A 15,722-nucleotide genomic window follows, 5' to 3' on the forward strand; every position below is an offset into this window, starting at 1 on the left:
TGAGTTAACCCTAGGAAAACAGATCATTAGTATGTATGCTACAACTGAAAGCAAAAATTAGAATTCCAGCTATTGTACGTTTTGCTTCACGTCGATATTTAAAGCTCGCCCTTTCGCCGCATTTTATCCCTCACTGCAGTGGCGGTCAGCGTAACGAAAACGAGGCTCTACAACACGAACTTTTATGCAAATTTCATAGGCTCCTTTCAGACTGTATGTACCAGATTTGATTCTGATCTGATGAGCCAGTTTTGAGATATTGAGCACACAGACAGACAGACACACAGACGGACAGACAGACAGACAGACGGACAGACAGACGGACAGACAGACAGACACACAGACAGACAGACATCGCTGCGATATATGCTCACGTGTCAACACGTGAGCAAAAAAAAAATTGCTAAAAATTGACCTTTGAACCTGAGTCGCATCGTTAAATGAGTCAATTAGTAATTAATCGACAGGATTATGCCAAAAATTTTGCATCCTATCCTGACACTGACAGATTATCACCAGTACCAATTTCATAAAGTTTGATGCAGTGCTTCTGGACATTCACCCTAAAAACAAAAATTCATTATGTAAATGCAAACTAGCAATTAATTTAAATGATACCGCTAAGTGTCATTGAATTGTATTTACAACACTATGAGATCAACATCTGTACCAAGTTTCATCAAATTTGACGCAGTATTTGTGGATATATCACTCTAATTAGGAAAGTTCATTACATATGCAATTACAAATTAATTAACATGACACTGATAAATGTCTTTATTCACTGTTAAAGCAATGTGAGCTTAACATCTGTACCAAGTTTCATGAAATTTGATGCAGTATTTCTTGACATATCAGCCTAATTACGAAAATTCAATAATTGACATGATACTGCTACATGTCGTGAAACAAATTGATGTGCATATGTATGACATAGGTCAATGTCCTTGTACCAACTTTGAATGATACTGGTGGAGTTATGGCTCTGTACATCAAAAAAATTGTAACAAAATGGCCGCCACTCTGCCATGTTTGATCTTACCATCTAAAATATCAACATGCATATGTATGACATAAGTCAATGTCCATGTACCAACTTTGAATAAAATCGGTTGAGACTTGCTAGAGTTATGGCTCTCTACATGAAAACAAACATAACAAAATGGCCGCCTGGCAAGTGGCCACATTGAATCATATCGTGAAACAAATCAACGTACATATGTATAACATTAGCCAATGTCCTTGTACCAACTTTGAATAAAATCGCTTTATACATGTCTGAATTATGGTTCCAGACATGAAAAAACCGTAATATAATGACCGTCATTCCGCAATATTGGATCATATCCTGAAACAAATTTACGTGCATATGTATGACATACGACATTGTCCTCGTTCCAACTTTTAATAAAATCGGTTGAGATGTGCCTGAGTTATGGCTCCGTACATGAAATATCATAACAAAATGGCCTCACGATGGCCATATTTGATCGTATCACAAAACAAATCAATGTGCATATGTATGACATAGGTCAATGTCCTTGTACCTACTTTGAATAAAATCGGTTGAGACGTGCCTGAGTTATGGCTAAGGACATGAAAAAATTGTAACAAAATGGCCGCCATGCGGCCATATTGGATCATATTGTGAAACAAATTGACGTGCATATGTATGACATAGGTTAATGTCCTTGTACCAACTTTGAATAAAATCGGTTGAGACGTGCCTGAGTTATGGCTAAGGACATGAAAAAATTGTAACAAAATGGCTGCCATGCGGCCATATTGGATCATATCGTGAAACAAATTGACGTGCATATGTATGACATAGGTCAATATTCTTGTACAAACTTTGAATAAAATCGGTTGAAACATGTCTGAGATATAGCTCCGTACATGAAAAATAGTGACAAAATGGCTGTATGGCCGCTTTATTGGATTGTATCACAAAACAAATTGACGTGCATATATATGACATATGAAGTAATCTTGTACCAAGTTTGAATGAAATCACTCCAGGCATCGCTGAGATATCTGCATGAACGGACATGACCAAACCTGTCAGTCCCCCGGACGGTGTCCATGGGGACTGATAAAACAGACACTTATTTAGGTAACTGAAAGGGCATACAGCAAACTGCTCAGCTAAGTTGCTGGGTAATTACCTAATTGGTGTACCAAATACCGGTATATTCACCTCAGCTGTAATATAGAATGTAACAAATCATGGAGCAATTCTTACCTTCGTCTTCTTGTTCTCAATGCTTGCCGTGATAATATGTGTTCCAAGGGGAAAATTTAGCTGCCCAATTTGCCTTTCCACACGCTGTCAAAAAATAAGAAATAAGTCATTATAAATGACAAAGTCCCTACTGGTTAATAAAATTGGAAAATCTAGCACGGTGTTGTGCCCCTGAGCCGGGTACTTTACTCCTCAGTGCTCCATTGGGGTAGTGGGTTATGGGTACCCCATCCTGTAATTGGACATTTGCCTGTTGGATGATGCACTGACTAAAAAAAACATTTCCTCACTGAAATAGCATACACATATAATCATGTTTCCTGAACATACAATACAGTACAATTAATGCATAAAAACACTCTTTTTAATTTTTTTTTTCCAGTCATAACTTCAATGTAAACATCCTCATACAAATTGCCCCCATGAAATTCTTTTGAGGGGATGCTGGAAGGTAGAAAATCATACTTACTGATACACAAAAACACACTTAAGAAAGTCTTAGAGTGATAAAGCAATCACAACAAGTCATCGTTGATGACACAGTCCCCACTTATTCATGGGTACTTTGGTTACCAGTCCTCAGAGAGGATAGAGTCCTGTTCAAAAAATGGGTCTGAGTATGATTAAAAATTCTGCAATACAGATGGGGCTTTATGGCAAAGAATGAGTTTGTAGTACAGTAAATAATGGTGCAACTGTTGAATTGAACAAGTGTTCCAGGCAATTTATCAAAGTGTAATGTGTTTGTCTGGATGTTGTTTCTTTGCCAGTTTCAGTACAGTGGCGTGTCGTGTAATCGGATCTATATCTGAAGGGGTGAAGTGCAAGGCATGGTCAAAATGTGATAAGTATAAGGACTACTGGTAGACCGATGCAACATAAACGTTGCTGAATAAGTCACAATATGTACCCTGTTACAGACTGTAGATCTAGACAGTAGTGCAAGTCTATGGACATGACATTAGACTTACCATTGAACTTGATGTCCATACAATATCAGGGGATGATGTGTAGTCAGAAAGGAGGAAATATTTGTTTCCATGGATGGTCATCAAGTTGGCTGCCTGATCTTCACGCTGGCAGTTCAAAGACTGAATCCTGCCAGCTGTTATTGGGAGACCACTTTCCCAATAATTGGAGGACCCCATTTTCGGGGGTCCATTATTGGAATCTGTCCAAGAGCACTGGTGTTATTCTGGTTTTAAGAGATCGAGTGTTGGTGTTCTGGATATTAATGTTGAATTGCCCCTGGAAGTTATAACGGGTCAGATGTTCCAGCAATAGAGCAAATCCAGTTGGAGGTAAATTTGTGTGCATTTGTAATGTTCTGTACGCAAGTTTATGTAAGCTTTGAAGGGTTTAAAGCCAGGATGAAATTTAAAAATATCAGTATGCAAATTTCTTAAATGGATTGTTTTGATTGGCGAAATCTAAGTTATGTGTATACTTGTCAGTCAGTGAAAATATTTTACCTTTTCATCTTGCCACCCCATTAATTTTCATCTCTAGACATCGAAGTTTATTGAGAAAAGTCATTGTCAATGACATAGTCCCTACTTGGTTATTGAATGTTGAAACTATTGACAGCAGTGATACATGTACGGTAGGTGAAGTGACATTGGTCAACCAATACTGTGGCCTGCTTTGTCTATGTTGGGTATGTTTCTTTGATATTTGTGTTGTGATTTGATATTTTCAGTCTGTAAAGCAGCACCATATTCAGTTGTGTAAATATGTAATGACAAAGTGATGATCTGTAAAGTAGACAGGGTATGAAAAGTGACTAGTATTATTATGATTTGTAATAACAAGGTCTAGAATTCCTGCTAGGTTGTGTGTAGATTCTGTAATGAGCTGATGTAATTGTTGTCATGTATGAGCTCTGTCAATTTTCATTGGGGTTATTCAGGTCAATGTTAAAGTCACCAGTAACAATAATTGTGTCGCAGTTGTTGTGTTCATAATGGTTGTACATTCATTGAGCAACTGTGCAAGGTTTTCCTTTACTACCATCCATGGTCTGTTTGGTGGAATGTACAGACAAACAATCAATGTTTTATCTGTTATAATAGCAACAGTTTCAATAAGACCAGCAAATGTGAAATTTTGTTTCACTGGTTTGGCACTGTAGATTGCACAACCATGCTGTGATGGGACTGAAAAGACTGTCATTTTGGGTAGTCTGTAAGGACAAGGATCTGTTACGTGTGTTTCAGTGAGACAAATTATGTCCAGATGTTGGGTGAATGGATGTGTTTTCAAGTCTAAATGATGGGATTTCAAGGATCTAATGTTTATAAGGCCAATAGCTAGGTAGTGTTGATTTGGAAATTCTATTTCAATCGGCCATTATACTTCAGTTGCATGGTCTGCTGTAATCTTTCCATCTCTGACAAAGCAGACTTGTTTACTTTGATCTTGGTTTCATCAAATCCTATCAGTTGTAACCCTGATCTTGATTTAACACGACTGAACATTGTATACATTTGCCCTGGTTTGGGGAACATGTGGATTCATATATTGCCAATCATGTATTCATATGTACTTCCTTGAGCTTTATGTATAGTCATTCCCCATGCAAGCGTGCCTGGATATTGAGTTCTTTCAACTTTGATTGAATGAGCTTTTTCCGAGTATGAAAATGTGTCAGTCACAGCAGTGATAGGTACAGAGTCAGGGTATTTGCTTTGTTTTTTAGCTTCTTTGCCTGTGGCATTTGAGTCAAATTTCACATAAATTATTCCTTTCATTGGATTACGTTGGTCAATTTCTATATGAGTAATTTCACCAGTAGCTCCATTGACAAGGCCATCTGACAGGTCTGTGTTTTTTGTATGCATATATCTGGCACCTACAGCAATTTTTATTTCATCTCGTAGACCAGCTGTCTCATGCGGACTTTTAGAAGTGACAATGACCTTTGCTCTCGATGTATGCAAGTCCTTTGTGGTGTCTTCTGCTGGAATTGTCAGCACTGTTAAACAAAGACTTTTCAGTTGTTTTCATTATATTCCTCTACTTCTCTATTTGTTAAAAATAAAGAAACACAGTTCGCTGGGAGATGAGAGTTAGTTTCAAGACTTTTTAATTGCTCAATATCAGTTTTAGTGTGTTGACCTAATCGTAGTCTGGATAGCATATTTGCAAATTCTGGATCACTTTGCTGTCTCACAATTTCATGTAATTCATGTACTTTGAAGAGTCTCTGCCATAGAGATCCTGCCAAAATGCTGAGGTCCTTTTTGTTTGATATCTGAAATACTGGCCTATCACCAACTGGGTTTAACTGTAATAAGTCACCAACAGCCAGTATAGAAACACCACCAAATGGACTGTTGTTTTCAAAGATGTCTTGTAATATCAAGTTAAGTGTTGATAAAGTTTGGGCACCAACCATTGATATTTCATCAATTATTATTATCTTCAATGCTGCATATTTGGCTCTTAATGAGTTCAAAATTTGGGCGGCTGGTTTATGATATTCACTTGATTCACCATGTTTTTTGCAAGGGATATGAAATGCACTGTGTAGAGTTGTTCCACCAATGTTCACAGCTGCTTTACCTGTAGATGCTGTCAAAATTATAGTAGGTGTGTCTGGACTTTCACCCTCACGACGTAGCTGGCGAATTGCACTTTGGAAAATGGCATGAACTGCATGGCTTTTACCTACTCCTGCACCGCCAGTAAGGAAGACATAAAAGGGATCAGGTAGTGAATTGCCTAGGATACTTGATATTCTATATGAAGTGCACCATGAAAAGATGAAATCATGTATCCTTCGCTGTTGGTCACTTAGACTTTGCACTTTTGCCTGTAATGTCAGTGAACGTTTAGAATTCATTGACGTGGGAACATTGATTGGGTCAACAGAAACTTGGTCTTCATCTAGGTTTGATGGGTCTAATAAGTCATACTCTGCATCATCAGATATCTGTCTGTCTCTACATTGTTCAGCCTCTGGTGGTGCTACTGAATCCCATAGTTCTTCATCAATGTCATCAGGATCTGGTGCATTTTCATATGCATCTTGAACCTCATCATTACATGGTTCAAATTTCTTTATTGTATCCTGGATAGCGTCATGCACTTGTACAAACTTTGCTTCATAGCTGTTGTTAAGTTTCAGTTGTGATTCCTTTCGCCAAGGAAGGTACAAGATAAGTAATCTATGGTAATATTTTTCTGAATCCTTTTGCTTTGAGACATAATAGTATCGAATTACAATTTCCTTTTGTCGTTTATATATCCATCCAAGCCCTTGCAGGAGCTGCAACTTTGTACTTAATTTAGGCTTTGTGTTTTGTGCACTTTGTGCATCATCAAGGTGGTCAAGAGTGTTATCTACAGAATCATCAAAATCAGACTTTTGTCCATATGATGTACTGTACATTGATGCAAACTCAGCCAGAGACAGGTCATCCAACTGGTATGGCCTGGCTGCGTATTTATCTAGAATGCTTGGTACATAGACACTTTCATTATCATCATCCATTTCATCAAGTTCTGACACACTCTTTAACATTCTTGTTCTTTCTGCTTCATATCCCGTTGGTACATATTGAACTGTTGTGTTCGTCTGTCTCAGTGGTAAACCTACCAACCTTGCTATTGCTTCATGTTGTGACACTTCTCGACACCGTAAAAAAGTATTGCCAATACATTTCAGTTTGTCTGTTGTAGTGTTTGCTTCTTTGACTGCATTTCTCATAAGCTCTGACATTTCCCTTTCTGGTTTACACATGTATGAAGTAATGTATGCAATGCAGGCCAAACATCAGTTATGTACTGTATATCCATGTTAGCTCGTAGAGCCTTGAGTATGTATGGATTGTATGGATTGATACTGGTCTCTGATGGCTTTCGTTTTAAAATGACTGATGTGCGTTTTAGTGACAAAGTCAATGCTGAATGATAGTCTGTTTCAGAAACATTTGCCTCTTTGAGCAACTCACTCAAAGTAATCTCTGGTTGACTTTTTTCTAAAGTTTTCATAACTTTAGTCATAATCTGTTTAGCTTCTGAAATTGCTTCCTTTGATGTGTCTTTTCTAGCAATAAGAGTTTCTGATGATGGTGGTTTTTTAAAGTGGAATCTACATTCTAGGCCTTTTCTCTTTTTACAAGTTCTGGTATGATGGTGTGTTTGACGTGATATGACTAGGTCATGAAGTACTGGATCAGTGTCTTTGTCAGGAATAGCACATGAAATATATTTGTCTATAAATGATATGACATCTTCATCGGTATTTTTATCCAGGATTGGTGCATTTAGGACATGAACAGCAGCATGGAAATGCTCAGTGCCTCTACTTTGCATTTCTTTTCTGATATCATAATTGAGAATTTGACCAATGGGATGTATACCACTTAAGATAATATTTCTCCATACCTTTCCAAATATATAATCAATATGTCTAGCTGCTGTGACAGGATTTCTGGCTATCCAATTGCGTTTTGTCTGCCAGTTCATTTGCTCTATCTCCTCTAATGTAAAGTGCTCACCATACTGTATTGCAATTACTTGTACCAATTCAGGCCAATGGAAGTCAGCAGCACTGCCAGACAAGAAAAACGTGTATGGTCCAAACTGTCTTATCTTTGCAATCATGTCTTGTTGCATCTCTTTCCAATATTGGGGTGTGCCACGTATTTTTTTAAACGATGCAAATAATTCATCATTTTTCAACATTAATCTAACATTGTCAGGATTCTTCAACTTTGCAACATTTAAATCCCCCATTCTTGTCTTTTTGAGTTGCATAGTGATGCTATTCTTTACATCAACCATTTCTGCCCAGTGTAAACACTGAAAAGTATATTCAGTACTTTCTGCAAATCGTGTGTCACTTGAAAGTAACCTTGCATTAATGTACTTTTTAACTGTCAGTTGAGGTATGTAATTGTCTCGAAACTGACATTGTACGAGCAGAAGTACGGCCTCGTACTTTCATATTACGAGTGACGTATTTAAAGTCACACATGCCTTTTGACCTAATTTTTATGAATACGCCTAGGACTATGTTGTATTCCATGGATGAAAGATTTTTGTTTATGTGAAAGGATTTTACAACAAACGAACGCTTAGACACATTTTCTGTGTATATTCGAAACTCGGAAGTAGGAGCGGGTGTGAACTTCGTATGATTATTTTTTTGGTCGTGAGAGCGGGTTCAGTAGGCTGAGTCTCACAAAGCTACATTGTGCCTCAGCTGACCCTGTCGCAAGCATTTTGCGTACCCTCGATTGATCATTACTTTTTTGCCACCGAACACACAATATATTTTGTGCAGGTACGATTTTGCCTCTTGCTATTATTTGTCTTATTCGTGCGGCGAAATAGCCACTTGTAATTTGCATCGATCACAGCCTGCCATGCCTCTGCGAGCGCGGGGTTGATTACCGTAAAAACCCTATCAATTCGACCAGAAAAAATAATTACGATTTGAAATCGTCGAATATGACATCGTGTGCCGGCCCTTGAAATATATTGCAACTCCGTGACAGGCAGATTAGATAATCTAAGAGCGTTTAATGCATTAACATTTTGTAAAAATAATAAAAATTGACATCACCGATCATAAGAAACGTGGTGTTGCAGATAGTATTTTTTAAGAGAAGTCTCTGATGGCCATTGTCTGTAAGTATGGTCTGACTTTGCAAAGTTGGGAAACCAACATCTGAAGATTTAGGCCTACTTCAACCAATACTTTTGGATTTGTTCTACTCTTATTATAATTTCTTGAAAGTAGATGTTCATTTTCGATGTCTGTGTAGCGTCTATATTGAAGTCATATCCGAAAGACTATAATCAGTTCGCGACAGCGTAAACCAACCTCTCTCTCTCTCTCTCTCTCTCTCTCTCTCTCTCTCTCTCTCCCCCCCCCTGGCATTTCGATGTTTTATTTTGTCGACATTTAAATATCAGTTTGAAGTTCAGGTCACTGCTCGATGCAATAGTTGATGTCAATTTCACGTGTCGGGCATGGTCTCTGTCGTCACTCTAATCGTTAGTTTTTTTCCTGTTATATTCGATATCAGACTCAAAACACAACGTGAACAACGCTGATAATATATTGCATCTTTCGTATCGAAACCAGTAAAGTTCGTAACTGGTGACATGTCACGGCCTGGAGAAAGTTAATCACCATCGATCGAATGTCCGTGACGCTTTGCTTTTCGCTTTTGCTTTTGAAATGCACAGGGAACTTCGCGGTATGGCAATTATATTTACCGTGAAGAAAGTCTGTGACTTTAAACTGGCCGTACAACCAACAATAAACATGGCGGAGCAATGATACCGACTTCAGAGACTTTGCAATTTTTTTCATTGCGAGCGCAGGTGAGACCAAGTCGTCGAATTTTTTCCCGCTGCTATTTGGCTTTGAATTTTCAATTGCTCTCATGTGATAATTACAGCTACATGTAAAATCAAGAAAGGGTTCTCTGTAAATCAATAAGCCTTTTGAATATGAAAAAATCGGACATCTGAACCTCAACACGCAGTTTGAAATTGCTCTCGAATCAGGACAGGGAGGACATCAGTGAGGCCGGATTTCACGTAGTAGCTATGGAAACCGATGGTTCATTCATTGTAAGAAAGCATGCGATGTACTGCTCCTGCTCGAGCTCCCTTGGCCCGTCACGGTGGACTTTCGCCGTCTCGCCTCAACACCGTCTATTACCTAACAATGCCAACAACGTAATAGTGTTCAGTCTTCAAATTTGGATATATTAATCTACCAATCATCAACCGTCGAACACATCAAAAACAATGGTCGCGGCCACGGATTCAAGGACGTTCACACAAGGAGACACTGTCAATGAGTGGCGCGCAGAATCGTTTTTACTACTTTTGAGAACTTCTAAATTAACTTGTAATCTGTATACCTTCGCACATGGAACCGATATGTATGCCTATCACCGTTGAAGTTTATGTCTTTTATTGTAAGAGTTGTTTTTTATCCAAAACACATTTCCAGATCTCCCACAGAGCAGTCAAACGAAAGGACAATTGCTTCAAACGAATGAAATTGCACAACGAAAGAATAAAAATCAACAGCACATCGTGGACAATCATAGCGCTCGGGAATGGGACTATTCTATTCTAGTGATGGGGACGGAAAGCACAGAACTATAAAGCTACTGGAAAAACGTTCTGTTTTTCTCGCGATTTTAGCTACTGTAACAACCCTTTATTCTTAAAGTTACTTACCTTTCCATAATAGAATTAAACTAGGTCTAGGGGCTTATGCACACAGTGTACACGGATGTACAGCATAATATTTTAAAAAGTCCTCTGCTGGGACGAGCAGGGGTTTACACTCTAACGGATACAGTAAAACAATGGCCACGGCCATAGGTTCAAGGACATTCACGGGGAGACACGATGACAAAGACAGTCGTAAAATTGCTTAGACTAGTTTAAAACATACAATATCTGGTCATCTTTGTACCGCTGTGCATCGAAACGACAAGTGTAGGCCTATAGCTTCGAACTTTTATGGGAGAGATATCACGACTGAGATCGACAGTAGCGGCACAACAAACTATTCCGAATTGTGCGTCCGTGTTTAATGCTACATCTCTGTAGGTGATTCCGGTTTCTCAATCAAATCCAAAGTCCGACATTGACAAAATTGACATAAAAATGTGATGTCCGAAAAGTTTTGTTTTATTCAACTAACTGATCATCTCCTTTGACATCCCCTAAGCTACATGTAAACAGTAGTCCGGAAAGACAGTGACATCGATGTCTCCCGGGCCCCCACGCATATATGGCCATGCTCAAATATTTCTTCACTTATTCGCAAAACATCTTGTCATCTGGGCGCATAGGCCACGTCTTTGTACGTTGGTCAAAACTAATGGCAGTGATCAGAATATACATGTAACATTGTTCAAAGTAAGATTGAATATGGAAGACGAAAATGCTTTCATCGATTGACAAAAATGAGAAGGAACGAGTCAGTAAATATCGAACTATAAAGGGGAGAACGAGACTTCCACGATTTAACAACTGGGAACAGTATTTCGATCGACAGACTTACACAACAGAGAGAGCATTTTATCCAGCTTTAAAAATAAGTCACCGCCTTTCTTTAATAACACCCCATTTGCGTTCAATCTACTCTGTCCGCGATTGGTATGATTGGCCTCCGGGTTTCGCCTGCCGCACTGACTGATACATGGTTATTTTTTCATTGTTTCGCATAAGATACAGCATCTCTTTTCGTGCACAAGGCAAGTTATCGTTTAGAAGGAACCAGTCACAGGAGGTTAGGATATTATATAGGTGAAATTTTAATGGAATATAGATGAAAAGACTTATCGGTCGACAAAAATTGCCATAAACCGAGAATCGAGATTGTCTATGATTGGGAACAAAAATATTCGATTGATTCATGAACACAACCAGAAAGAGCATTTCCTTCAGCTTGAAAAAATAAGTCGTCGTCTTTCCTTGACACTGTCCCCATTTGCGTTTGAAAATATTAGTCTGTTCCCAGTCGGTAAGAACGCACGGGGAAGTGTCGGCAGTACTTGCCGACATGTAACATAACGATTTTTCTTCAGCAATTTTTTTAGCGTTTCACAACTTGTCCTTTTAGTGCACGGGGCACATCTGTCTACGCGTTTTAGGAACAAGCAACATATTGTTTAGAACATAATATCTGTCAAATTACGAAGGAATATGATTCACACACAGAAAGAGTCTATATCGTAACGCTGTTGTTTTCGATGTCTTGAAATGTCGTTCATTCAACTGAAGGAATTTTTGAAAGCTATGTCATTCAGTCGAATTAATAGGGATTGAGAAAGTCACAGTTTCCGTCGGATAGGGGCAAAATAAAATTATGTTTTGAGAAAAACATTGGGTGGTCATACAAGGGTGGTCAAATTGATACGGTTTTACGGTAATTCTCGTACAAACAGACTTCGCATCGCGACCATTCACGTGTGCTCGACATGCTCTATGTACCGGGACCGTTTTCCTCGCATGTACGTGGCATGGGGCCGTTCTCAGACATGCCTAAAAGCATATGGGATACGTTCAGATAGGCGTATTGATATGTTTACGTGTGTGTAACCGTATAGCATCTACCAGCGAGGGAACACGAGCAATTCCCATTAAATTTTAGATCGCCAACCTAGAGGGCCCGACTAGGCCCGACTAGGCCTGGGTTTTCACTTTGCCAGATTGGCGACAGACCGCTGGAGACAATAAGTTTTGGCTCATTTTGTTGACCGCCGGTCGACCTCGATTGGTTGTAATGCACTTGAACCTACCGCCGTTGTAAATCTTTTTTACTTTCTCGAATTCGAAAGTGCAATGATTTCACATACATAAAACCTGCGTGGCTCGCGAGTAAGCTTATGCCTTATGACCTCGAAATAATCTGATCACCACATTATGTTAATCACAGTGTACAATGAATAATATGAAGGATTTATGAGTTGGCGGGTGTTTTCGTGGCACCCGTGTGTACCTCATATTGTACAGTCTATTTGAAAATGACCTCTAGTCAACAATGATTTTAAAGACTAACATTTTTCTGACCTCGCATTCAACTTCAAGTTTTGAAAAAGCACATTATCGGAACCACACTATTATGGTGTGTATTGTTGAGATTACGGCCCGCCTATTGAATAATGGTATAGTCAGGTCACTGTGGGGTCAATATTCATGTTTGTCATCGCGGAACTTGCAGAAGCCATACAAGATATCGATGCTCGATACTTCTATATTCAATTCGTTCGTTCGCGCTCCTGAACAACAAAAAAACATCACTCAAAACCAACTCATCACATTCCAAACTTACCTAGCTACACTCAGTTCGGTAGATAAGTTCCAGGCATCAGTCGTAGTATAAATGCTGACGTCGATTTGTTGACGTCAATGAAGTCGGCGTCGACGTAATAATGTATTTTTACAAATATATTTATTTATTTGGCGTTAATTAGAGGAAAATCACATCAGAGGGTGGATGACGTATGTATTACAATATCCTGGGTAGGCTAAACTGGCCGTTTTGTTTATCGCTATTATTGCCTACTCCCACCATACCGCCCATCGTCTGTAACTTGCACGCGATGTTTGCACACGAACGAACGCCCAATGCCAGTCACTCAGAGTCGTCGGTTTTCTTGCTACCCAAGTTGAAATATATGCAATTATGAATGTCATTTTTGAAAATTCACTAATGCATGCAATACCAATTACGATGAACCCACAATTTATTGTTGTTGAGATTTTGTCAACAGTGTTATAAATATAGTGCTGCAAAGTCAGTAGTAGGGCCTACCCACGTGAAAGACGTTTTGAACTCGTTCCCGTACTTGCTATATTCAACTTCAGCTGAATCAGTCAAGTCATTACGTGTTTATTTCGCATATTTGCTATATTTTAGCACCCGTACTCAGAACCCCACTTTGACATTCTGTTTGGCATGTTTCTACGTTCATTTCGAATCCTATTTTGTCTTTTTTTTTCAACGCTCAGTTCGACGCTGTTTTTGTTTTTCCACGCTCAGCTTGACGCTCACTTTGTCGATTTTGGGACCTGCATTACGTCACTCGTACTTTGAAAGTACGGCACATTACGTCACTCGTACTTCGCTCGTACGAGCTCGTAGGTCTGCTCGTAGTTCGTCCGTTTTGAGACGATTAGATAAATGGTCAGTCTTACTTGTCTTTCTTCAGTGAATGTGTTAGTTCCTGATGGAAACAGTGTTGGAAATGTCATTGCTTCCCAGTCCTTTTCATAAAAGACATGTGTTGGTCTTTGTCCTTCCCCAGGTGCAAGGTGTAATATTTGATTTGTTTTGACATTTGGACCCTCCTTTGGGTAAAGACATGTTGATGAATTAATAGTTTTCTTTAAACTAAGTTCCATTTTCACATGATCAGGATTATCATCATCAACTTCCTCTTCTGAATCTACTATAATATCAGCATCATGGTCTTGTGGTTTTGATAACTGCTGTGGTTGAATATTTATACTTCTTGCATTTGTTTTTATTTTATCATCAGTGTTACTTGGCTTACATGTCATACTTGTCAATTCAGCTTCAGTGGTTGCTTTCCACAATTCTGGATTTTCCAATTGACTGTTATCAGTCCATTGAGTGTTTGTAGTCACATTTTTATACAATGGATTATTCTTTTTCAAGTATTCTAAAGCTTCATTCACATTGTGAGGACGTATATATTGTTTTTTAACGGAATATTTATCTGATAACCGTCGTTTTAAGCTTAAAGCTATTATTTGGGATTCTGATGTCTGTCTTGGCAAAGTTGTAGCAGTTTTCTGTATGTTAGATGGTACAAGTACAACTTGACCACGGAGACCATGTTGACCACCGGTAGGCAAAGCAACAATTTTCATGAATGGTATAATTCTGGTAATCAACTGGCTCTCTAACTGACAAAGAGATGATAACTGTTTCGGTATTGGCTCAACTTCAAGGTTGTTTGCAACAGCCTGTGCAGGCATACGATTTGATTGTAGAGACCGATGGCATGTTTTACAAAGCCACAGACTTCCTTCTGATTTATGGTCTTGTACACATTGATGTACTACATCTGTATCTGTTTGTGAATAATTCTCAACCTTATAACAAATTACTGCAGACTTATACATGAACCTATTACAACAATTGCATGAGTATGTTGGGCCTGATCTTATAGCTTGGAAAAATTCATCTAAAATAATTTCAAATGCTGGATGACAAGTTGATGCATTGGATTGAAAGTCCAGTAATGATTTCTGTCGATCATTATAACACATAAATCTCCTTAGTTTCTTTCTCGTCTTGTCACATTCCTGTTCTAAATGCTTTTGCTTTTCTGTTCTATTGCTTCTTTCAGTTCTCATTCTTAGTTTGTTTTGTTGTTTATCTATCTCCTTGGCCAGTTCTGTTCTATTAATTCTTTCAGTCCTCATTCTAACTTTGTTTTTCTGATTATCTTTCTCCTTGGCCAGTTCTGTTCTATTAATTCTTTCAGCCCTCATTCTTACTTTGTTTTGTTGTTTATCTTTTTCCTTGGCAAGTTCTGTTCTATTAATTCTTGCACTCCTCTTTCTAACTTTGTTTTGTTGTTTATCTTTCTCCTTGGCAAGTTCTGTTCTATTGCTTCTTTCAGTTCTCATTCTAACTTTGTTTTGTTGTTTATCTTTCTCTTTGGCAAGTTCTGTTCTTTTAATTCTTTCAGTCCTCATTCTAACTTTGTTTTGTTGTTTATCTTTGTCCTTGGTCAGTTCTGTTCTATTAATTCTTTCAGTTCTCTTTCTAACTTTGTTTTGTTGTTTATCTTTCTCCTTGGCAAGTTCTGTTTTATTAATTCTTTCAGTTCTCTTTCTAACTTTGTTTTGTTGTTTATCTATCTCCTTGGCAAGTTCTGTTCTATTGCTTCTTTCAGTTCTCATTCTAACTTTGTTTTGTTGTTTATCTTTCTCCTTGGCAAGTTCTGTTCTATTG

At 38.4% G+C, this 15,722-nt stretch overlaps 1 long non-coding RNA gene across 1 annotated transcript in view; it reads right to left on the reverse strand.

Annotated features, from left to right (window-relative positions):
• Window positions 1–15,722, reverse strand: part of LOC139142816 (uncharacterized) — a 33,007-nt gene that overhangs the window by 8,428 nt on the left and 8,857 nt on the right. The window contains exon 2 of the long non-coding RNA XR_011554479.1: window positions 2,243–2,326. This is a non-coding gene — a long non-coding RNA (uncharacterized lncRNA). The remainder of the gene's footprint in view (window positions 1–2,242; window positions 2,327–15,722) is intronic.

This window comes from Ptychodera flava, chromosome 10 (genome assembly GCF_041260155.1).
Source record: "Ptychodera flava strain L36383 chromosome 10, AS_Pfla_20210202, whole genome shotgun sequence".
Taxonomy (NCBI): domain Eukaryota; kingdom Metazoa; phylum Hemichordata; class Enteropneusta; family Ptychoderidae; genus Ptychodera; species Ptychodera flava.